Consider the following 23,526-nt stretch of genomic DNA (forward strand, 5'->3'; position numbering starts at 1 on the left):
ATTGAGACCAAGGAAGAAATACAATTTGACTCATGAGCAAAAGCGTGAGTTGTCAAAGTGATTCGTAAACAGTCCTGGTCCAGTATCTTGAGTTAGCTGTCTACTTAGCTGTCATTTTTTTTTTTCTCTTCTTGGCCTGGTGATGTTGGTTTTAGAATAAGAAAAAAGAATTGCAGTTCATTCAGGAGGAGGCCTCAAAACCGAGTCTCTATCAAAAACTAAGGTGTAAGAAATTATGACCTATCTTTTATATTAGCATTCCATAGATTAGCAAACTTATAAATACTATTTATAGTTTCTAGAAAACATGTGCTTTTTTAAAAAAATGAAAAATATCTTAATGGGTGCCAAGCATACATATTAATAATCCTAAATATTTTTAGCTACTCTGTAAAAGGAAAGTCTATGTTCAGTAATTAATATTCCAGTATATTATTTGGAAATGACTTAGATTTTTAATGATTTTTCATCATTTAACATAATTTAGCAAAACTCAAGTTACCAATATCTGGAAAGACTATTTCCAAAATATAATTATAGAGTTTAACCTAAAAGCTTTTAATTCATTTACCTCTACTTTATTTGCTTAAAAGTTTCATCATACCAAGTTATTTTTCTTGCTAACAAACTTGTAACAAATAACAAGATCTTATTTGCTTTCTAATAAACCTAGGTACTATAAAAGTATTATATTTAATGTTGATAACTCTAAAAACATGCCTATAATAACTAAACCAAAGAGATAACATCTTTAATACCTGATATTAATTCAACACTGCATATTTGCCAGATTATGTGACCCCAAAATTCATTCCGGCCAGTTTCTTTTATATTTCTGAGTATTAATATAAATGCTTAATTTCCTATAATCCAATTCAATAAATAAAGCTTTTACAAATTAACTTTGGGAATAACAAACATCTACAACACAGAGGTATACAAACACAAACAGATACAGACACCCTCTAATTTCTCTTTTTTTTAAAGCATGCTCGTATTATGGTTTTAATAGGTGTACATGAACTAGTCAATATAAATTATAGATTTATGATTCTATACAGTCAGTGCGACATACACAGAGAGGCTGTATGTCTGAGAGCGGGTATGCAGTGTAGGCGGGCGTGGGGCCCTGGCAGCGCCCCCAAGCTCTCCAGGCTGGACTTTCGCACAGCGGCCGGTGAGGAAGGGGCTCTTCGCTGGGACAGGAGGCCACCTCCTAGCCAGGAAGCCAAGTGGAGGACCTGAGCCGGCGGCGAAGCTCGGGGGCTGAAGGCTCAGAGACGAATCTTTCCCACCCTCCATCCTGTCCACACCTCCAGCTGCAGCTCTGTGGCCTTAAAATAGGCCAGACGCGCCTGGCCGTTAGTGCTGGTCTACTGCGAGTCCCGGACCCTGGGATGGGTACCTTGATCCCCGGCCCAACGCCAGGTCCAACCTGCATCTGGATGGAGCTAAGGTATGCTCGGCCGCGCCCAGCTCAGAGGGGGCCTTTAGGTTCGCACCCTGCCAGGGGCCAGGCTTGCCCCGGCTCCGTGGCGCTCCAGTTCTCAGGCGAGGCCGCTCAGTCCGGGTCCAGCTCGGCGGGAACGCGGGTTATGGGAGCGCTCCCTCCGAGCTACCGGTCCCGGCCCGCTCCTCCCGCGCCGCATCCCCTCCGCGGAGCAGCCCGTCCTGCTGGGAGGGAGCGAAGACGAACCACCGGCACTATCCCGAGGAAAATTGCAGCTCATCCGTTTTTGTTTTTCTCCAGCACTTTTCTCTGACGTCTTTTTGCTTCGTTTTATCTTGTTTTGGAGGGCTGAGTGGGGTCCAGGAAAGCAAACACAAAACTAAGCCAGAGGTGGGGAGGTGGGGAGCAAGGGGCCGTGGAGGCGCCAGGTCCTCAGCGCCCGCCCCAGGGGTGCCGGGCCCACCACCGGTCCTCTTGGCCCTCCTGGGAGGTCAGCTGTTGTAGTGGCATGCTTTGAGGCCTGAGGCCGGTCCCTGCAGGCTGCCTGTAGCCTCACGAGGAGTGCTGCTTGGACTTGAGCTGTAGGCTGTCTAGGCTTGAGTTGCATGTGTCCGGGGTAGACGCTGTACAGCAAGGCGGGTGTGCCATAAGGGCAGGCGCCCGGTGACATGGTGGTGTTAAGTGAGGACCGGAGAGGTTGTTGATATTGAGGCCCGAGTTGGGCATGCTGGGCATGGCACCGGGGCCCATGCTTGAGGGCATGGTCATGGAGGAGATGGAGCTGGGGGCGGAGAACATGGACTGTGACGACAGCGGGCTCATGGAGTTGAAGAATGTGGAGCTCTTGATGGAGAGTGGCGCTGGCGCCAGACTCTTGGTGGTCCAGTTGTTGTAGGAGTAGCCAGCAGCATACACATCCTCAGAGGCCGCTGAACTGGGGAACGTAGACGTCCTTGCACAGGTCCAGCAGCTGGTTACCCTTGCACTTGTGCCACTTGGCTCACCAGTTCTTGAACCAGACCTGCACGTGTGGCTCGGTGAGGTTGGTCCACACAGCAATCTCCTCCTGCATGCACATACTCATGTCCGGGTAGTGGTTCCTCTGGAACGTGGCCTCCAGGTCCTGCAGTTGCTGACTTGAGACACCCTATCATTTCCATCCCCAAATTTCAGCCATGAATGAGGTACAATAATATAAAACCCATCAATAACAAAAAGGGTTGGATTCAAATTGGGTTTCTGGTAGATGGGACAAATCCAGATCACCTGCCCAGATCACTAAATCCTTTTTACTAATATTTATGGAGAAGACATTTAAGATCTCTATTTGTACCTAAGTCAGGCTCCAAATTACCTATTGCTCTGTTTTACCTTCCTGAAATTTATATTTTAAAGAGATGGTCACTTTCACATAGGCATTTGATGCTTTCCAAAAAGCTCTCAAATTTCCTAGGTTTCCCTCTCTATCAATGGGACTTATTGGGATTCCTATAACTACCTGTGTAATTATCCTACTCCATCCCTATAACTGCCTCACTTTTAACTATGGCCCTTGGTTCACATTTGATCTGAAGAGGCTAGCCTGTAACTTCAGATGGTTCCATTGTAACAAGTACTAGTGTTTTCAGATGGGGAAGGCAATTCAGACAAAAGATTATTTTAGAATGACTATTTAAATAAGGTTTAGAGGGGAGCAATAGTTAAAGTTATAGGTACATTTTTATCATTAATCTTTAATTAGCCTTCTGCAATAAATCTTTTAATGAGGTTATTTTGGAGTTTTAAAGCATTTGGGGGCTTCTGCATACCAACAAAAATCGGTACAATAGTTTAAGATGAGAGCTCTCTCAATTTTAACAATTTAGAAGTTTTTCCAATTCAAAGGATCCAAGGAGGTAGCCCTAAACATATTTTTCCCTGCTAATTAATTTAGAAAGAGAAAATTTTTTACCACTGTTGTTTCTGGCAGACCCTACTGCTAGAGACCCAGAAGACCATTGGCTTGAAAACAGTCCATAAAAAAAATCAGTTTGGGAGTGCCCCAAACAAGAAGCCAATCTTGGCCAGTTCAGGGTGGGGTTTCCTTTAATTCCCGTTTAAGTACTTGCGAGCATACATAAACCCATAGGTGGTTGCCTGCATGGGCGCTCTTTTGCCTTTAGGCTTTCCATTATTAATCTGGTAGTCTAATTCAGATATGAAATGATCTGAACAAGTTTCTGAGGACAGTATGGTGGATCAAATGTGTCCTTGCTTCTGAGTTTAGCTAACCAAAGAGTTACCCTTGAAACAGTTCAACTCTTTTTTTTTTTTCCCTTAGTTTCTCCTTTCAACAGTTTACAGTTACCATGGGTGCTTGGAGTACTAGATTATCGGCCTCTGGTCATGCAGTATTTACTTGCTAGTTGTAGTGGGTCTCCCTTATTCTTCAGAGCTGAATAATTCAGGCATTTGAATTAATTCTAATTCACTAGCAAAATTTCACCAGCACAATTTTTCTCGGTTCAGAGTGTTGGGGAAAGGTGACCTCGGCTGGGATCGTCAGTGTTGGAAAGTGAGACACACGAACACAGGGAGATCTTGACAAGGCTCTTTATTTCTGCAGAAGGGCATGAGTGCTCAAAAAGTGCATGAAGAAGGAAGACCCCCCCCCCTATTTATCTCTAACACAGGCAGTGTATCTCTTCCCTTCCCATTGGTTGGGTTGGGGCACACATTCTTCTCAGTTGGCTAATTTGAAACAAATTGTTACTGGGAGAAGAGGGAAAGAGGGGGGTAGAGGAGGGTGTCTCAGACAAAGCAGGAACAAAATGGAGTAACCAAGTCTTACTTTGTTAGAAAAGATATGTGTTAATTCTCTCAAGACCACATGTCAATTTGGTTTTTTTGTTTGTTTGTTTTTTCAATTTAATCCAAACTTAACAAAACCCAGCCACCTATGTTTTCTTAGGCCTCCTGCCCAGATCCTCATTGGATTCTGCCTAGGTAGTGTACCAGTGCCCCTTAAGACAAGTTTTAGAAAATTGACAGAACACTGTAAACCAAGTATAATTGAAAAAATAGAAATCTTTTTTTTTTTAAGATGGGGGGAGTTCCCATCATGGCTCCGTGGTTAACAAACCTGACTAGTATCCATGAGGATGAGAATTCAATCTCTGGCCTTGCTCAGTGGGTTAAGGATCCAGCATTGCCATGAGCTGTGGTGTAGGTTGCAGGCTCAGATCCTGCATTACTGTGTCTGTGCGTAGTCTGGCAGCTACAGCTCTGACTCGATCCCTAGCCTGGGAATCTCCATATGCTGAGGAGATTGTCCTAAATAGACAAAAAAAAAAAAAAAAAAAAAGACTCCAAGTTTTAAGTAAGAATAGTTTGAATAAAATTTTAAGGATCATCACTCACACAATTATAGCCAGAACTCTTCCTCTGCTCACTGGTACCAAAAAGAAACATGGAGACAGAGTTTTGGGTGAAGGAGAAATAATAGCTTTATTGCTTTGCCAGGCAAAGGAGGGTCACAGCAGGCCTATGCCTCAAAGACTGTTCCCCACTTAGGAGAGTTTGGGAAGTGGTTTTACAGTCTGGGGAGTGAAAAATAGGGCCACGGATAAGGATCAGGGTAGAGGCAAGCTTGCGTTGTTTTCAAAGCTGGTGTTCAGTGGTCTGGTGGTCTTCTTTCCAGAATAAAGAATGCTTCATTACTGTATTCCATTCATTGAGGGGTTTAGTTCTGTAGAAGAACCCAAAAATATTGTTATCTATATACTTTTAGGAGGAACCAGGACCCTGCCCCAAGGCTGCACTATTGTTTCTTGACTGCTCCTCCCTGGGGTCTCTGAATCCACTCCCTTCCCTGATGAGCAACTGTTTGAGCCTGCCCTTTGGAACTCAGGGAAGGTCATGGAGGCTGAAGTTTATTCCCTAAAAGCAAGAAATGGGGGCCACAGAAAGAAAGCCTTGTGTGCCCAGGAGTGCACAGGGCCCTGCTTGGTTTCACAATGAGATCTGGATGTCAGGGGAACTCACCAGAACTTCTAAGGAACCAGTGGGGCTCAATGGGCCTATGCTTCATACCAAGAACCAGTTCAGGATAAACTCCCAGTGGGTTATCTCTGATTTCCTGTTGGCTACACCATACATATTTGAAAAAAAAATTAATCAGTTGATGTAAGAAATGGAAAATTTTATTTGAGCCAAACTGAGGATTATAACCAGAAAACAGCCTCTCAGAAAGTTCCAAGAACTGTTCTGCCAGTTAGAATTCAAAGCACAGTTATGTAAATTTTTGAGACAGAGGACTGTATATTAAATTATATATTATTGATGGTTTACACAATCCATATCTACGCATACAAAACAAATATAGAGGGTCATGGTGAAACTGATAGCACTTATGGTTTGAACCTAGCCAGAACCCAGATTGGGACTTGAACCCATATGCCAGGACTCAAACCCAGCCTAAACCCAGAGTGGGGTTTGAACCCATGGATTTTAAATGAAAATCACTCACCCAGAGTCTGGACTTACTGAGGTTCAGCTTCTTTCTGTCTCAGAATAGAAGGAATTCAGTGAGAGACAAAGTGGCAAGCAAGAAATAGATTTATTTAGATACGACACTTGTAAGAGATGCAAGCAGGCAGACAAGGATGCTCTGCCCCAAGGATTAGGTGGGCTACATTTTTATAATCCAAGGGGAGTGGGGGTGGGAAAGGACTGCCTCTTCCTCTTTCTTCAAGTAGAGTAGTAGCTCTTCCTTGGTATCCAGTAAGAGAGTATTTGACCCTATAAGGTCAAACTAGGACTGTCATGGTGCTTATTCATATCAGTAGAATGGTGGTCCTTAAACTCCTGTCCTTGGTATGAACTTGAATGCAGCCCTCACCCCATCCCCCACCCAGTGACCTGAGGCATATCTCATGCCTCCACTAGTCAAGCAAGTCTGCTTTGTTCCTTCTGATGGCCCTCTTGAGCAATTATTAACTTATAGTGATCTCCCAAATTTCCCCAGATGTCCCTTTCTATCTGTGGTCCCTTATTGGGACTCCTACAACTTCTTGGTAATTATCCTACTCTATCCCTATCAATGGGTGCCACGGCCCCTTACAAGATGATGAAGGAAGGTTATCTCCTTCTTTTTTTTTTTTTTTTTTTTTTGACTTTTTGCCTTATCTAGGCCTGCTCCAATTGGACTCCCAGGCTAGGAGTCCAATTGGAGCTATAGCTGCCGGCCTACACCACAGCCACAGCAATGCAGAATCTCAGCTGCATCTGTGACCCACACCACAGCTCACAGCAACACCAGATCCTTAACCCACTAAGCAAGGCCAGGGATAGAACCTGCAACCTCATGGTTCCTAGTCAGATTTGTTAACCACTGAGCCATGACTGGAACCCCAGTCTCCTTCTATTACCTATGAGCTGTGACCCTGGATGAGATTAAGAAGCCATGTCTTCTCCTAAGGAGGTCTGGTTAATGCAGACACACAACATACACTAAAGGGGAGGAAAGAGACCCAAATGATCAAAGAAAAATTTTATATTTAAATTCTTCTCCTCTTCCCATAAAATATGAATTTTATTTCATCAGGAGTTAAAGACAGAAATTGTCATTTAATAATCTGTCACCTGCTAGTATTTAGTTTCACTGCATTTTCTGAAGTATAAATGATAGACATCTGTGGTTTCAATGTCCTCCTTGGATACATTTTTCATTGAGATTTTCTTTCTTTAAATTGTTGCTTTTGTATAGGTGGTACTCTACAAGTGGTTTCAGAATTAACTCCTCTCTTTCCTTATGAAAACCACTTTCCTCTGTAAAATTTTGTTCAGCCAGTTTAAAGTAAGTGGACTCATTGAAGTACATTCATAGATTCAATATTAAATATTACCACTTCAACCAGATAAAATTTGAACATCAATATTAGACAAGGTCGTCACATGTAATGTAAGTTGTATATTTATAATTCACTGAACCAAGTAATGAGTATGCAGTTAGTAGCATAGCAGAAAGATTTGTTGAAAACCAGAGCTATTTTTGTTATCAGATGAGTGAGTATTCTCTAAGTGTTTTTCCTAAGGACAAAATGTGCTCCTCTAAAATGGGATAAGAGCCACTCTAAAATGAGAAGTCATCTCACTTGGATGCATTTTATTGGAAAACACTCACCAGGGGTCAATTCCTGCTTCAGCTGGTAGAGAACTAAGCAGACCGTGATATGTCATCACCAGATTCTATTCAAGGATTAATGGCTCCAAAGAACAAGATGCCTCTTTAAGTCTTCCTGTAATGTTACACCCAATAGTGACTCGTTCCACCATTCCAGTCCCTTTTGCACATTGAGGGGCAGAGGATGGCTTTTCACAAGTCTCAGAGGAACAGGGGACATGGATAATCCAGTACAGGTTCTAAGTCATCTCTTTTGGTTCAGGCCAAGTCATGGCACCCATGAGATCTGCCAAAACAGAAGCTCTCCTCCCCTGGGGTGGGTGGGGTAGCAATAGATGGAATTTGCTTAGAGTCATCTCTCACCACAAGGGAAATCTACAATGTCCCTGGAAAGATATGGTCTAATTCTGCTACTAATTTGGTTTAAATGACCTTGAAAGGTTGAGGGATTTCTGTAACTCCTTCACTCCATATATAAAAGGCTGTGATAATGAATTTCAGGGCAGCACCTGTTGGCCTTCACAAATCAGAACTGAGGATCCAGGAGTGGGACTGAGACTTGTCTTCCTTTGCACCTCAGCAGGATACCACCTCACCTGGAAATTCATCTTTAAGGTACAGTGTATTCATCTTGGTGTTGTCAGGTGCGGGATCAGCTTATACCTGGTGCTGGGAGTTGACACTCATTTCTTATACATGTGTCTTTGGTGGCCATTTGGACTCATTTTTCCCTCCCTTTGAACACCCCACTTTGCACTAGTCTGGGAACAGGGTTAGACCAATAGAGTTTTTCCATCTCTGTTTTCTGCATGTTGGTTATGCATGCATTTCAAGTTAGTATGAAAAAACATAAATCAGTTTTTGATCTCACTGAGAAAGTCTCTCTTGAGATTAAATAAAATACAGAACATACCTCATATTGATTAATGGACAACTTAGTGCCAAGGAAACATTTATTATGGGTGCCAGAATCAAGGCGGCATCTTAGAAAGCTGAAGGTCTTGAGAATTAATCTATAATTTGGGGTTTTTACTTGACTAAATAACATAGGACTTGGGAAAGTAAATTGTAGAATTATCTTTTGTTTTGGTTTATACACCTAATCATTATCTAGCCCCTCATTAAATGACATAAGTGGAGTTCCCGTCGTGGCGCAGTGGTTAACGAATCCGACTAGGAACCATGAGGTTTCGGGTTCAATCCCTGCCCTTGCTCAGTGGTTTAACGATCCGGCGTTGCTGTGAGCTGTGGTGTAGGTTGCAGACGCGGCTCGGATCCCGCGTTGCTGTGGCTCTGGCGTAGGCCAGTGGCTACAGCTCCGATTCAACCCCTAGCCTGGGAACCTCCATATGCCGAGGGAGCGGCCCAAGAAATAGCAACAATAACAACAACAACAACAACAAAAAAAAAAATACAAAAGACAAAAAAAAAAAAAATGACATAAGTGATTGAGCCTTACACAAAATCAAGGTTTATATAAATGTTATTTGATTAACTTGATATTTATTTAAAGGGCATTCTAGTATGCTTTCAGAGTAAGTTAATTAGTAAACGAAATTTATGAATTCCCGAAGGAGTAATATCTTTTCCAGATTGGCAATTTTTGCTGCAAATAAAACTAATTATTTGAATAGATATAAACTTGAGCAAAAAAAAAAAAAATCTTTGCTGTGAGGATGCAGAGAAATAGAACTGATTGAAGAACAGACCCCTTCTGCTAAAGTCTAATTATTTATATTTGCCCTTTAGTTATGTCCAAGGCAACCAGACATCCTCATTTGGAAGATATGCACTGAAATACAAAACCCCTATAATGCCAAAGGTGCAGATTATTCCCTTGAACCTGATACTAATGGATTTCCCCGACTCTTAGAACCAGAAAGAACCCTGGTGAACCTCTAAACCGAACACCTCATTTCACAGATGAGGATACTGAAGTATCTTTGCCAAAATCTAAAAAGAAAGTTTGTAAACAAAGTGAAAGAAAGTCATAAAATAAAAAGCATTTAAACATGTACCTAAGAAATAAATACATTAATAATAATAATATGGTTGAAATCACAATAGGCCAAATATCATCCAAAGAAAATAGAGGAAATAGAAATTAATAATTGGCCATTTAGAATATCTACTGTGAGAAACTTGAACATTTCTTTTTACTTATCTCAAACTATGTATCTTCCTTATTAGCACAAAAATGCAAATAAATTTTGTTAAAATTTGTGTTTTTTATTTGTTTAAGCAATGAGTTTTTTTAATGTTTAATACTATTGAACACATAGGACTCTATATCAGCACTGTCACAATTTATTCATTAATTCAACAAATAATTTTTGAGTGTCAACTACTTTCCAGTGTCTGTCTTGAGATGGCACATTCAGGTATGATCTCCTGAGTACAGAACCAGAAGCTGTGCTTTTGTCTTTTCACTAAGTGCTGAATACATCAATAGTTTGGTATTTTCTGCCCTAGTGGAGACTAAAAGCACCTCTACAAAAGAGGATTTTCTAAGTCTATAAATGTTCCAACACTCCCATAACAGCAGAGGGCCATATGGAATTATACAGTCAATATTTAAGAATACATAGCTTGTAATTGACCTGCAATTATAATTCTAGGAGTTTCTGCTCCAGATATGCTTGTGAACAAAATATATGATTCACTGCAATTTTTTGCAATAGATCCAAATAAATTTAATGTCCATCAACACAAGAATGATTAAATAAATTATGGCATATCCATTAAAAATGGCAACCATAAAAAAAAATACAGGCTGACAAGGAAATATTTTCTGAAGTGAAAAAATAATGCAGAGCAGTGTATATACTATGGTTCTGCTTGCAAAAAAAAAATTCTCATATGTGGTTTCATTAAAATGGAAATATAAATAAGACATTATTAACAGTGGGTGTCTTTGAGAAGAGTATCAGGCAAGAGCAAGAAAAAAAGAAGACTTTTAGTTTTATATCCTTCGGTACTTTTTTTTTGCTTTTTTTTTTTTTTGCTTTTTTTTAGGGCCACACCACCCATGACATATGGAAGTTCCCAGGCTAGGGGTCAAATCAGAGCTGCAAGCTGCCAGCCTATCTCACAGCCACAGCAATGCAGGATCCAAGCCATGTCTGCAATCTACATCTTAGCTCACAGCAACATTGGAATCCCAATGTGATTCCAATGTGAGGCCAGGGATCAAACCTGCATCTTCATGGATACCAGTCACATTTGTCTCTGTTGCACCACAATGGGACCTCCACTTTCAGTACTTTTTGAAATGTTTTGCTGTATACATGCACTATATTTACATGTTTTATTTTTTTCTTCTTTTTTTTTTTTTTTTTGTCTTTCTGCTATTTCTTGGACCGCTCCCCCAGCATATGGAGGTTCCCAGGCTATGGGTCGAATCGGAGCCGTAGCCACCGGCCTACGCCAGAGCCACAGCAACGTGGGATCCAAGGCCCATCTGCAACCTACACCACAGCTCACCGCAACACAGGATCCTTAACCCACTGAGCAAGGCCAGGGATCCAACCCCAAACTTCATGGTTCCTAATCAGATTCGCTAACCACTGAGCCATGACGGGAACTCCATATATTTACATGTTTTAAAATACAGTCTTGGGAGTTCCCGTCGTGGCGCAGTGGTTAACGAATCCGACTAGGAACCAAGAGGTTGCGGGTTCGGTCCCTGCCCTTGCTCAGTGGGTTAACGATCCGGCGTTGCCATGAGCTGTGGTGTAGGTTGCAGACGCGGCTCGGATCCCGCCTTGCTGTGTGTGGCTCTGGCGTAGGCCGTTGGCTATAGCTCCGATTCGACCCCTAGCCTGGGAACCTCCATATGCCGCGGGAGCGGCCCAACAAACAACAACGACGACAAAAAAAAAAAAAAAAAAAAAAAAAAAATGCAGTCTTGGAGTTCCCGTCGTGGCGCAGTGGTTAACGAATCCGACTAGGAACCATGAGGTTGTGGGTTCGATCCCTGCCCTTGCTCGCTGGATTAACGATCCGGCGTTGCCGTGAGCTGTGGTGTAGGTTGCAGACGCGGCTGGGATCCCATGTTGCTGTGGCTCTGGCGTAGGCCGGTGGCTACAGCTCCGATTCGACCCCTAGCCTGGGAACCTCCATATGCTGCAGGAGTGGCCCAAGAAATAGCAGAAAGACAAAAAAAAAAATGCACTCTTAAAGGAAAGATTTTGGAGTTCCCGTCGTGGCGCAGTGGTTAACGAATCCGACTAGGAACCATGAGGTTGCAGGTTCGGTCCCTGCCCTTGCTCAGTGGGTTAACGATCCGGCGTTGCCGTGAGCTGTGGTGTAGGTTGCAGACGCGGCTCGGATCCCGCGTTGCTGTGGCTCTGGCGTAGGCCGGTGGCTACAGCTCCGAATCGACCCCTAGCCTGGGAACCTCCATATGCCGCGGGAGCGGCCCAAGAAATAGCAACAACAACAACAACAAAAAAAGACAAAAGACCAAAAAAAAAAAAAAAAAAAAAAAAAAAAAAAAAAAAAAAAAAAAAGGAAAGATTTTGCTAACAGTGTAAAACTTCAAAACTTGTTGACCAAATCATTTGTAGTATTTTCTGAGAAGAAAGATTGAATAAATTATGGCCTGCAATAATTTTCATATGTATCTCCAAATATATGGACCATCACAACAAGAAGAAACAAATTTTAACTGTCCTATAGGAGTTCCCTTCCTGGCTCAGCAGTTAACAAACCCTAATAGGATGCATGAGGATGCAGGTTCGATACCTGGCCTTGCTCAGTGGGTTAAGGATCTGGTATTACTGTGAGCTGTGATGTAGGTTGCAGACGTGGTTCAGATCCTGTGTTGCTGTGGCTGTGGCACAGACTAGCAGGTGTAGCTCTGATTCAGTCCCTAGCCTGGGAACCTCCATAAGCTGCAGGTGCAGCTCTAAAAAGCAAAACACAAAAACAAAAACAAAACTGTCTTATAATACTCATAAAGAAAAAGGAAGTGAGAATATATACATGTATGTGTAACTGGGTCACCATGCTGTACAATAGGAAAAAAAGTAATGTATCGGGGAAATAAAAAAAAAATTAGAAAAGGAAAAAGAAAGTGAATCCTGCTCCAAGTCTGTATTTTGGTCTTGAGTGTCTTTTCTCTTTCAATACCACTACCAGTGCCAACTATGTTTGCTCTCCTTGTCCCTCATGCTCATTATTTCCTCCTCCCTCTCTAGTCTTCCTGAATTTGTGCATTTAGACATAGCTGCCTCTCTTGTACCACTTGATTTTCTAAAGAATCATGATTCGTTGATTACAATGATCCAGCTTATTTAGAAACTGCACTCTGTGAGGCAGAAATGTGGGATAACAACCCCATGATTTTATTCTTACTCAGCAGAGCAGTAGAGATGATTAAAGTGCCTTTGTTCCAAGTATTCATTTCCTAAAAGAAAAAAATGTTTCTGGAAATACAACTGTTTGGGGAAATCAGACTCCTTTAGAGCCCATTCTTTTCTAAAGATACACCGTTCATTTTCTGTTCAGAAAAAAAGTAGCATTGATTAGTGGCAATCAAATAGCAATTAGGCTGGGATCAAGTGGGGAAGGATAATATTTTAGCCAATTTTTATGTTTTAGCCACCTTAAACCTTTCAAGATTTTTAATGGTAGTAGAATATAAAAGTTGCTAGAGAAGTTATCACTTTTAGCTCAAAATTTTTTTGGAGAATTTTGACTCAGCAGACAAGTGATGCCAGCATGAGAGAATCATAGGCATTTTGTCCATTGGACAAGAAAGTTTAAGATGCATTGGGTGAAGTATGCCATATTAAGCAAGGTCCTTGGCCAACAGTAGTTTAGTCTAGTTAATGGGACAATGTTATGCCTCAGCTTTAGTGGGATTGGGCAAATGCAGACCCAGGCTTCTCTGTGATTGGCAGGAGAGACTCTAATACTTCCCAATTCCCTTCCAACCCAAATTAGGTGACTAGACATCAAATGGAACAGCTGAGATGTTGTCAATATAACCTACAAAGGTTGGCAGTGACAAGGGAAATGGAGGAGGCTAAACAGTTTTCTCTTGCTTTGTAGTGTTTTACTGTTCCATTTTACAGATGAGAAAACAGACTTCATTCAAGCACCTTCCCCATATGGAAAGTAGAGGTCTACTAACTCCTAAAGGAAGAGGGCTCTTTCTATGACTTAAATAGGGCTGTGCTCCTGGAAGGGTTAATTCTTAGGGTATTGAAAATTTCCATCTGTGAGAATGATGCATAATTCATAATGGTGTCAGGAAGATGCATATATTGATATAAAGCCTTTTAATTTTTTTTTCCTTTTAGGGCCACACTAGAGGCATATGGAGGTTCTCAGGCTAGGGATCGAATTGAAGCTACAGCTGCCAGCCTACACTGCAGTCACAGCAACACAGGATCTGAGCCGTGTCTGTGACCTACACCACAGCTCACAGCAATGCCAGATCCTTAACCCACTGAGCAAGGCCAGGGGTCGAACCCGCAACTTCATGGTTCCTGGTCAGATTCATTTCCACTGTGCCACAACGGGAACTGCTGCTTTTAATTTTTTTTATTTTGACATCATTTTAGATTTAGATGGAGTTGCAAATCTGTCACCTCAGTTTTCTTTAATATTAATACCTTGGAGTTCCCATTGTGACTCAGTGGAAACATATCTGACTAGCACCCATGAGGACACAGGTTTGATCCCCAGCCTCGCTCAGTGGATTAAGGATCTGGTGTTGCCATGAGCTGTGGTATGGGTCACATACACAGCTCAGATCTGGCATTGCTGTGGCTGTAGTGTAGGGCAGCAGCTGCAGCTCCTATTCAGCCCGTTGCCTGGGAACCTCCATATGTCACAGGTGCAGCCCCCCCCCAAAAAAAGACAAAAAAGTAAATAAATTAAAATAAAAATATATTAATATCTTACATAACCAGTATATTTATCAAAACTATGAAATTAAAAATTGGTACAGTATAGAGTTCCCATTGTGGCTCAGCGGAAATGAATCTGACTAGTATCCATGAGGATTCAGGTAAGATTCCAGTCCTTGTTCAGTGGGTCAGGAATCTAGCATTGCTGTGAGATATGGTGTAGGTCACAGATGTGGCTCATATCCTGAGTTGCTATGGCTGTGGTGTAGCCCAGCAGCTATAGCTCTGATTCGACCCCTAGCCTGGAAACATCCATATGCTGCATATTCAGCCCTGAAGAGCGCACGCACGTGCACACACACACACACACACACAAATTGGTACAATTAATTTAACTGCAGATTTTATTCTGAGTCCTCCAGTTTTTCAATTAATGTCCTTTTTCAGGATCCAGAGTAAAATACTACATTGTATTATGCAAAATGCGTAGATATTTAATCTCCTCCAACCTGTGACAGTTTTTCAGTCTTTCCTTGTCTTTTGTGACCTTGACACTTTTAATGAGTTGTGATCAGGTGTTTTGTAGACAGAGTTTTGGGCAAAGCAGAAGGAACAGTTTTATTGCTTTGCCAGGCAAAGGAGGCCACAGCAGTCTAATCCCTCAAAACTGTGTCCTCCTCTGAGAGGAGATAACAAGGGGTTTCATAGGTTTAGCTTGGAAGACAGGGTTCTTGATGAAGGTGTCTATATTATTTTCCCTCCATAGATCATTTCACAGTCATCAAGTCTGTTCTCAGTTGGTCAGGTGATGGTTTCCGATTGTCTTTGAGGTTATCATTTCTTGAACTTTTTTTTTTTTTTTTTTGTCTTTTGTCTTTGTTGTTGTTGTTGTTGTTATTGTTGCTATTTCTTGGGCCGCTCCCGCGGCATATGGAGGTTCCCAGGCTAGGGGTTGAATCGGAGCTGTAGCCACCGGCCTACGCCAGAGCCACAGCAACATGGGATCCCAGCCGCGTCTGCAACCTACACCACAGCTCACGGCAACACCGGATCGTTAACCCACTGAGCAAGGGCAGGGATCGAACCCGCAACCTCATGGTTCCTAGTCTGATTCGTTAACCACTGCGCCACGACGGGAACTCCTCTTGAACTTTTCTTTAGAAAGAAGGTTGTTTACAGGAAAGGGATGATAGGGAGTGTTTCAATTACAAAAGAAAATACTAGGTCCAATATAACTCTAACTAGAATGTAACCATTAGGAAAAGAAAGCAATCAAGCAAGGAAGAAATCATTTGTACAAACTGGTAAGGATGCATTCACGGGCCAAGGCATGGCATAACATCATGGAGACTGTTTTAATTTTTTCATTTTTTTAAAATGTTTTTTTATATAATGATTTTTATTTTTTTCCATTATAGCTGGTTTACTATGGAGACCATTTTAACTAGTTTTTATCTGTAACCTATGTTTCTGAATTATTAACACTTGAGTCAGCCTTTTGAGACTGAGGGGAGGCCTGGGAGGCCAAATAAAAAGCATTGCTCTTTAAAACACAAGGCTTTAGAGTTCTCACCGTGGCTCAGTGGAAACAAATCTAACTAGCATCCATGATGACACAGGTTTGATCCCTGGCCTTGTTCGGTGGGTTAAGGATCCAGCATTGCCATGAGCTGTGGTGTAGGTGACAGATGTGGCTCAGATCCTGAGTCGCTGTGGCTGTGACGTAGGCCAGCAGTTGTAGCTCCAATTGGACCCCTAGCCTGGGAACCTCCACAGGCCACAAGTGAGGCCCTAAAAAGCAAATTAATTAATTAATTAATTAAATAAAACACAAGGATTTAGGGGCTTGTATATGGTTTCATATTTGGCACTATCTCTGGTGGGGGGAGGGGATGGTGATCAAGAATTTGTGGTCATATGTTAAAATAGCCAAAATAATAAATTTTGGAGAGGCTGTTTGAAGCTATGCAAACACCCCGTTTCTCCTTAAAAATTTCATCTACTAATTTGATCATTCCTCAAAGAATCCTACCTGCAGGAACCACTGTGGTGTTCTCATGGTGACTTTTCTATTCCTTTCATTCCTTCCACATGTATTCATTGGAATTATTCTGAAAGAAATAATTGCTTGTTCTCCCCCATTTATTTATTTTAATAATTTGTATTGGATTCATTCTTTGGGTTGTGACTAATAACATGTTATTTATTTTGTTGCTCAAATTGTTCCCAGTTCTAGCTTATTGGGAGCACATTCAAGTTGGCACTCCAACTTTTATCAATACCACTCACCTTTTTTAAGCCCTTTCATACTTTTTGGCATTATGAAATGCTCATTACAAAGAATTTCAAAAGGGAATGTGTGCCCAGGGTTTCTTTACCTGAAGTCAGTGGTCTGCATAAGAAATTTGGGGGGAAGGCATGGTAAATGTAAGAGAAGCAAGGTAAATAGCACATTTTTTCTTGAAAGAAGAGGAAAGTAATTTTTATTTCTTTAACTTTTTATTTGGAAAATAATCAATTGAAATGTTACAGGAATAATTCTTCTTAATTAAATTTTATTTTTTTAATTATTTCCCCAATACAATTTCTTTTCTACGGTACAGCATGGTGACCCAGTTACACATACATGTACACATTCTATTTTCTCACATTGTCATACTCCATCACAAGTGACTAGACATAGTTCCCAGTGCTACACAGCAGGATCTCATTGCTAACCCATTCCAAAGGCAATAGTTTGCATCCATTAACCCAAGCTCCCAATCCACCCCACTCCCTCCCCCTTCCCCTTGGCAACCACAAGTCTATTCTCCAAGTCCATGACTTTCTTTTCTGTGGAAAGATTCATTTGTACCTTATATTAGATTCCAGATATAAGTGATATCATGTGGTATTTGTCTTTCTCTTTCTGACTTACTTCACTCAGTATGAGAGTCTCTGTTCCAACCATGTTGCTGCAGATGGCATTTATTTTGTTCTTTTTATGGCTGAGTAGTATTCCATTGTGTATATATAATATAACACTTCTTCCTAATCCAATCATCTGTCGATGGACATTTGTGTTGTTTCCATGTCTTGGCTGTTGTGAATAGTGCTGCAGTGAACATGTGGGTGCACGTGTCTCTTTTAAGGAAAATTTTGTCTGGATGTATGCCCAAGAGTGGGGTTGTTGGGTCATAGGTAGTTCTATGTATAGTTTTCTAAGGTACCTCCATACTGTTCTCCATGGTGGTTGTACCAGCTTACATTCCCACCAACGGTGCAGAAGGGTTCCCTTTTCTCCATGCGTCCTCCAGCACTTGCTATTTGTGGACTTATTAATGATGGCCCTTCTGACTGGTGCGAGGTGGTATCTCACCGTAGTTTTGATTTGTATTTCTCTAATAACCAGTGATGTTGAGCATTTTTTTCATGTGCTTGTTGGCCATCTGTATATCTTCCTTGGAAAAATGTCTATTCAGGTATTTTTCCCATTGTTCAATTGGGTTGTTGGCTTTTTTGCCATTGAGTTGTGTAAGTTGTTTATATATTCTAAAGATTAAGCCCTTGTCAGTTGCATCATTTGAAACTATTTTTTCCCATTCTGTAAGTTGTCTCTTTGTTTTCTGTTTGGTTTCCTTTGCTGTGCAAAAGCTTGTCAGTTTGATTTATGGTTTATTTTTGCTTTTATTTCTATTGCTTCGGGACACTCTGACCTGAGAAAATATTCATGAGGTTGATGTCAGAGAATGTTTTGCCTATGCTCTCTTCCAGGAGTTTGATGGTGTCTTGTCTTATATTTAAGTCTTTAAGCCATTTTGAGTTTGTTTTCATGCATGGTGTGAGGGTATGTTATAGTTTCATTGATTTGCATGCAGCTGTCCAGGTTTCCCAGCAATACTTGCTAAAAAGACTGCCTTTTTTGGAGTTCCCATCATGGCGCAGTGGTTAACGAATCCGACTGGGAACCATGAGGTTGCGGGTTCGCTCCCTGCCCTTGCTCAGTGGGTTAACAATCTGGCGTTGCCGTGAGCTGTGGTGTAGGTTGCAGACGCGGCTCAGGTCCCGAGTTGCTGTGGCTCTGGTGTAGGCCAGCAGCTACAGCTCCAATTCGACCCCTAGCCTGAGAACCTTCATATGCTGAGGGAATGGCCCAAGAAATAGCAAAAAGACCAAAAAAAAAAAGGCTGCCTTTTTTTCTCATTTTATTCTTGCCTCCTTTGTCAAAGATAAATTGACCATAGGTGGCTGGGTTTATTTTTGCGTTCTCTGTTCTCTTCCATTGGTCTGTATGTCTATTTTGGTACCAGTACCACACTGTCTTGATGACTGTGGCTTTGTAATATTGCCTGAAGTCTGGGAGAGAGATGCCTCATGCTTGGTTTTTGTTCCTCAGAATTGCTTTGACAATTCTGGTTTCTTGTGATTCCATATAAGTTTTTGGATTGTTTGTTCTAGTTCTGTGAAAAATGTCATGGGTAATTGGATAGGGATTGCATTGAATCTGTAGATTGCTTTGGGTAATGTGGCCATTTTTACAATATGATTTTTCCAATTGGAATTTCTTTACATCTTCTTTAATTTCCTTGATTAATGTTTTATAGTTCTCAGCATATAAATCCTTTACCTCTTTGATCAGGTGTGTCCCCAGGTATTTGATTTTTGGGGGTGCAATTTTGAAATGTATTGTGTTATTATATTCCTTTTCTAATGTTTCATTGCTAGTATACAGAAATGCAACTGATTTCTGAATGTTAATCTTATATCCTGCTACTTGTTGAATTTCTTGATCAGTTCAAGTAGTTTTTGGGTTGAGTCCTTAGGATTTTCTATATATAGTATCATGTCATCTGCATACAGTGACTTTTTACCACTTCTCTTCCTATTTGGATGCCTTTTATTTCTTTTGTTTGTCTGATTGCTGTGGCTAGGACTTCTAATACTATGTTGAATAACAATGGTGAGAGTGGGCATCCCTGTCTTGTTCCAGATTTTAGGGGGAAGGCTTTCAGCTTTTCTCCATTGAGTATTATATTTCCTGTGGGTTTGTCATAAATGGCTTTGATTATGTTCAGGAATGTTCCCTCTATACCCACTTTGGCGAGAGCTTTGATCATGAATGGATGTTAGACTTTGTCAAATGTTTTTTCTGCATCTATTGAGATGATCATGTGATTTTTGACTTTTCTTTTGTTAATGTGGTGCATGACGTTGATTGATTTGCTTATGTCGAACCATCCTTGTGTACCTGGGATGAATCCTACCTGGTTGTGGTGTACGATCTTTCCAATGTGTTGTTGGATTTGATTGGCTAAAATTTTGTTGAGAATTTTTGTGTCTATATTCATCAAAGATATTGGTCAATAGTTTTCTTTTTTGGTGGTATCTTTGTCTAATTTTGGAATTAAGGTGATGGTGGCATCATAGAACGTCTTTGGGAGTGTTCCTTCTTCAACCTTTTGGAAAAGTTTAAGGAGGATGGGTATAAGTTCCTCTATATGTTTGGTAGAATTCACCTGTGAAGCCATCTAGTCCTGCATTTTTATTTGTAGGGAGTGTTTTTATGACATACTCAATTTCATTTCTAGTGATTGGTCTGTTCAGTTGGTCTGTTTCTTCTTGATTCAGTTTTGGCAGGTTCTAAGACTCTAGAAAGTTGTCCATTTCTTCCAGATTGTCAAATTTGTTGGCATATAATTGTTCATAGTATCCTTGCATGGTTTTTTGTATTTCAACAGTATCTGTTGTGATTTCTCCTTTTTAATTTCTTATTTTGTTTATTTGGCTTTTTTCTCTCATCTTCTTGGTGAGTCTAGCCAGAGGTTTGTCAATTTCGTTTACCTTTTCAAAGAACCAGCTCTCGATTTGATTGATTTTGTCTATTGTTTTTTGAATCTTTATTTTATTGATTTCCTCTTTGATCTTTGTGATTCCCTTCCTTCAGCTGACTTTAGCTTTTTTTGTTGTTGTTGCTCTTCTTCTTTCTCTAATTCATTTAGGTAGTGGGTTAAGTTGTCACTTTGAGATTTTTCTTCTTTTTTGAGGAAGGCCTGTATTGCTGTGAACTTCCCCCTGAGTACTGCTTTTGTGGCATCCCATAGATTTTGAGTGGTTGTGTCTTCATTATCATTTGTCTTGAAGTATTTTTTTTTTCCTTCTTGATTTCCTTATTGACCCATTGGTTTTTTAGTAACATGTTGTTTAGTCTCCATGTAATACGTTTTTTCCTCATTTCTTTCCCTGTGGTTGATTTCTAGTTTCATGCCATTGTGGTCAGAGAAGATACTTGAAATAATTTCTATACTCTTAAATTGGTTGAGGTTAGCTTTGTGCCCTAATATGTGATCAATTCTTGAGAATGTTCCATGTGCACTTGAGAAGAATGTATATTCTGATCTTTTTGGATTCAATGTCCTGAAAATGTCAATTAAGTCTAACTTTTCTATTGTTTTCTTTAGGATCTCTGTTGCTTTATTGATTTTCTGTCTATAGGATCTGTCCATTGATGTGAGTGGGGTGTTAAAATCTCCTACTATGATTGTATTCCCATCAATTTCTCCCTTCATGTCTGTTAATATTTCCTGTAGATATCTGGGTGCTCCTATATTAGGGGCATATATATTGATGATTGTAATATCCTCTTCTTGAGTGGATCCTTTAACCATTAAATAGTGTCCTTCTTTGTCTTTCTCTATGGCCTTCATTTTAAAGTCTATTTTGTCTGACATGAGTATTGCTACTCCTGCTTTCCTTTCTTGTCCGTTGGCATGAAATATCTTTTCGCATCCCCTCACTTTCAATCTATGTGTATCTTTTGCCCTAAGGTGAATATCTTATAGGCAGCAGATTGAAGGTTTTTGCTTTTTTATCCAATCAACCACTCTGTGTCTTTTGATTGGAATATTCATTCCATTGACATTTAAGGTGATTATTGATAGATATGTATTTATTGCCATTTTAAGCCTTGTTTTCCAGTTGACTCTATGTTTCTTTTTTCTTCATTTTCTTGGTTGGATGGTTTCCATTTATTTTATACTTGAGTATTTTCCTTTTCAGTTTTTGTGAATGTAATGTTTGGCTTTGATTTGTGGTTGCCCTTTTTTTAAGTATGTTAACATTTTCTTATATCTGCTTACTTTAGCCTGATAGTCATATAGGTTCAAACACATCATTAAGATAAAGAAAAAGAACCTATTTTTCTTACTTCCCTTCCCACATTGTATGATTTTTATGTTTTTTTTTTTTTAATTAATATCTTCATGTTTGGATCTGTATGCTGGCTTATTTAAGTGATTGTTTTCCAATTGTGGTTTCCACCATCCTAGTTCTTCCTCTTTTTTTTTTTTTTTAATTTAGAGAAGCCCTTTAAGTATTTCTTTTAGAATGGGTTTTGTATTGCTGTACTCTTTTAGCTTTTGTTTGTTGGAGGAATTCTTTATTTCCCCTTCTATTTAAATGATATTCTTGCTGGATGGAGTATTCTAGGCTGCAGATTTTTTCTTTTCAGCACTTTAAATATATCTTTCCACTCCCTCCTGGCCTGTAGTGTTTCTGTAGAGAAATCAGCTGATAGCCTTATGGGGGTTCCTTTATAATTAACACTTTATCTTTCTCTTGCTTCCTTTAGAATCCTCTCTTTATCTTTAACTTTTACCATTTTTATTATAATATGTCTTGGTGTGTGCCTGTTTGGGTTCCACTTATTTGGGGCCCTCTGTGCTTCCTGTATCTTGATATCAGTATCCTTTAGATTTGGAAAGTTTTCAGCCATAATTTCGTCAAATATATTTTCAATCCCCTTTCCTTTTTCTTCTCCTTCTGGAATTCTTATTATGCATAGATCAGCCCGCTTTATATTATCCCATAGGTCTCTTATATTGCTTTCATGTTTTTTCATTTGGTTTTCTCTCTGCTGTCCTGTTTCGGTGATTTCCATTATTCCATCTTCTGTATCACTAATTCCTTCCTCAGCATTGTTCATTCTAGTCTTTATTGCCTTTAGCTTAGTTTGTATCACTGCAAATGAATTTTCTAGTTTATCTTGGCTTCTCCTTATATTTTCTAGCTCTTTTCTGAGGGAATCTGCATTACTGTTCATATCCTCTCTTAATTCCTTCAGTATTTTCACTATTTCCCTTTTGAACTCAAAGTCTGTCAGACTGCAGAGGTTTGTTTCATTGTTGATTGCTTTAGGTCAATTCTCCTGTTGCTTTAACTGGGAATGGTTTCTGAGCTTCTTCATTGTGCTTGTGTTTTTCTTTTTCTGTGAATTTCGGGAAGTCAAACTGTAATTTTGTACAGTCCAGGGTATGGGCAGGGCTGGCTCTTTGAAGGTGGGACTGGATCTGTGCAGGCTGGGCTTGGGTGCCAGGAGCACACAAGGGTGTCAGCAGGGCCAGATCCATGCAGGCGGGGTGCAGGTGCCAGGAAGGAGTGCTCAGCTCTCTGTGATCTGGTGGGCAAGCGTGCATACTGGGGCCCAAGGAGTTTTCTATGGTAGCCTGCCCCTCCTCCTCTCCCCTTCCCAACAGTGGCGCCTTGCCTCTCCTGCAGGTCTGGACCTTCTCCCAGGTTCCCTCTGCCTTGGCTTTCCACTCCCCATCCCTTAGAATACCACTCCCCCTGCCAGCAGCACACTGCTCCCTAGTCTCTTAGGTTTTCTCCACACGACCAACCCCAGCCCACTCCCTGGGACTGAACTCTGGAGCCTAAGTCTCAGTGCCCAGCCCCCACTGAGTGTCTCAGTCTGTGGTGTCTGTGTCAGTGGTTCAGATGGTCTGTGAGTCTCTCACTCTGCTTTTTGGATCTCAGAGCTGCTGCTGTGCTTTTTTCAGCTTCTTGGAGTTCTATCCAACTCAGCTGATCTTTCCGTTGGTTAGGTGGCTTCCCAGGGTGTAGGTTCCCTTTCTGTCACAATCCCTCACGGGACAGTTAGACCCATCCTGATTCCTTTTCTTTCTCTCTCTCTCTTTTTTCTTTTGTCCTATGCAGTTCTGTCAAGAGTTTCTTGCCCTTTTTGGAAGTTTAAGTTCTTCTGCCAGCATTCAGTTGATATTCTGTGTGAATCATTTTAC

General features: G+C 40.8%; 1 protein-coding gene and 1 pseudogene across 4 annotated transcripts in view; one reads left to right on the forward strand and one right to left on the reverse strand.

Annotated features, from left to right (window-relative positions):
• The window catches only part of LOC110258406 (protein FAM240B-like), a 134,717-nt gene that overhangs the window by 81,160 nt on the left and 30,031 nt on the right, over window positions 1-23,526 (forward strand). For 3 of the 4 annotated variants that reach the window (XM_084979681.1, XM_084979682.1, XM_084979683.1), the window contains one exon: window positions 8,115-8,228. The exons of the other annotated variant lie outside the window; for it this stretch is intronic. The gene's annotated coding sequence lies outside the window, so the exon portion shown is untranslated. The remainder of the gene's footprint in view (window positions 1-8,114; window positions 8,229-23,526) is intronic. 4 annotated transcript variants of the gene reach the window in all.
• LOC110258992 (pituitary homeobox 1 pseudogene) lies at window positions 1,942-3,592 on the reverse strand (annotated as a pseudogene).

The sequence above is a fragment of the Sus scrofa genome, chromosome 10 (genome assembly GCF_054392235.1).
Source record: "Sus scrofa isolate SSC_HxYL_T2T_F1_AM1 chromosome 10, Sscrofa_HxYL_maternal_Yorkshire_Landrace_v2.0, whole genome shotgun sequence".
Classification (NCBI taxonomy): domain Eukaryota; kingdom Metazoa; phylum Chordata; class Mammalia; order Artiodactyla; family Suidae; genus Sus; species Sus scrofa.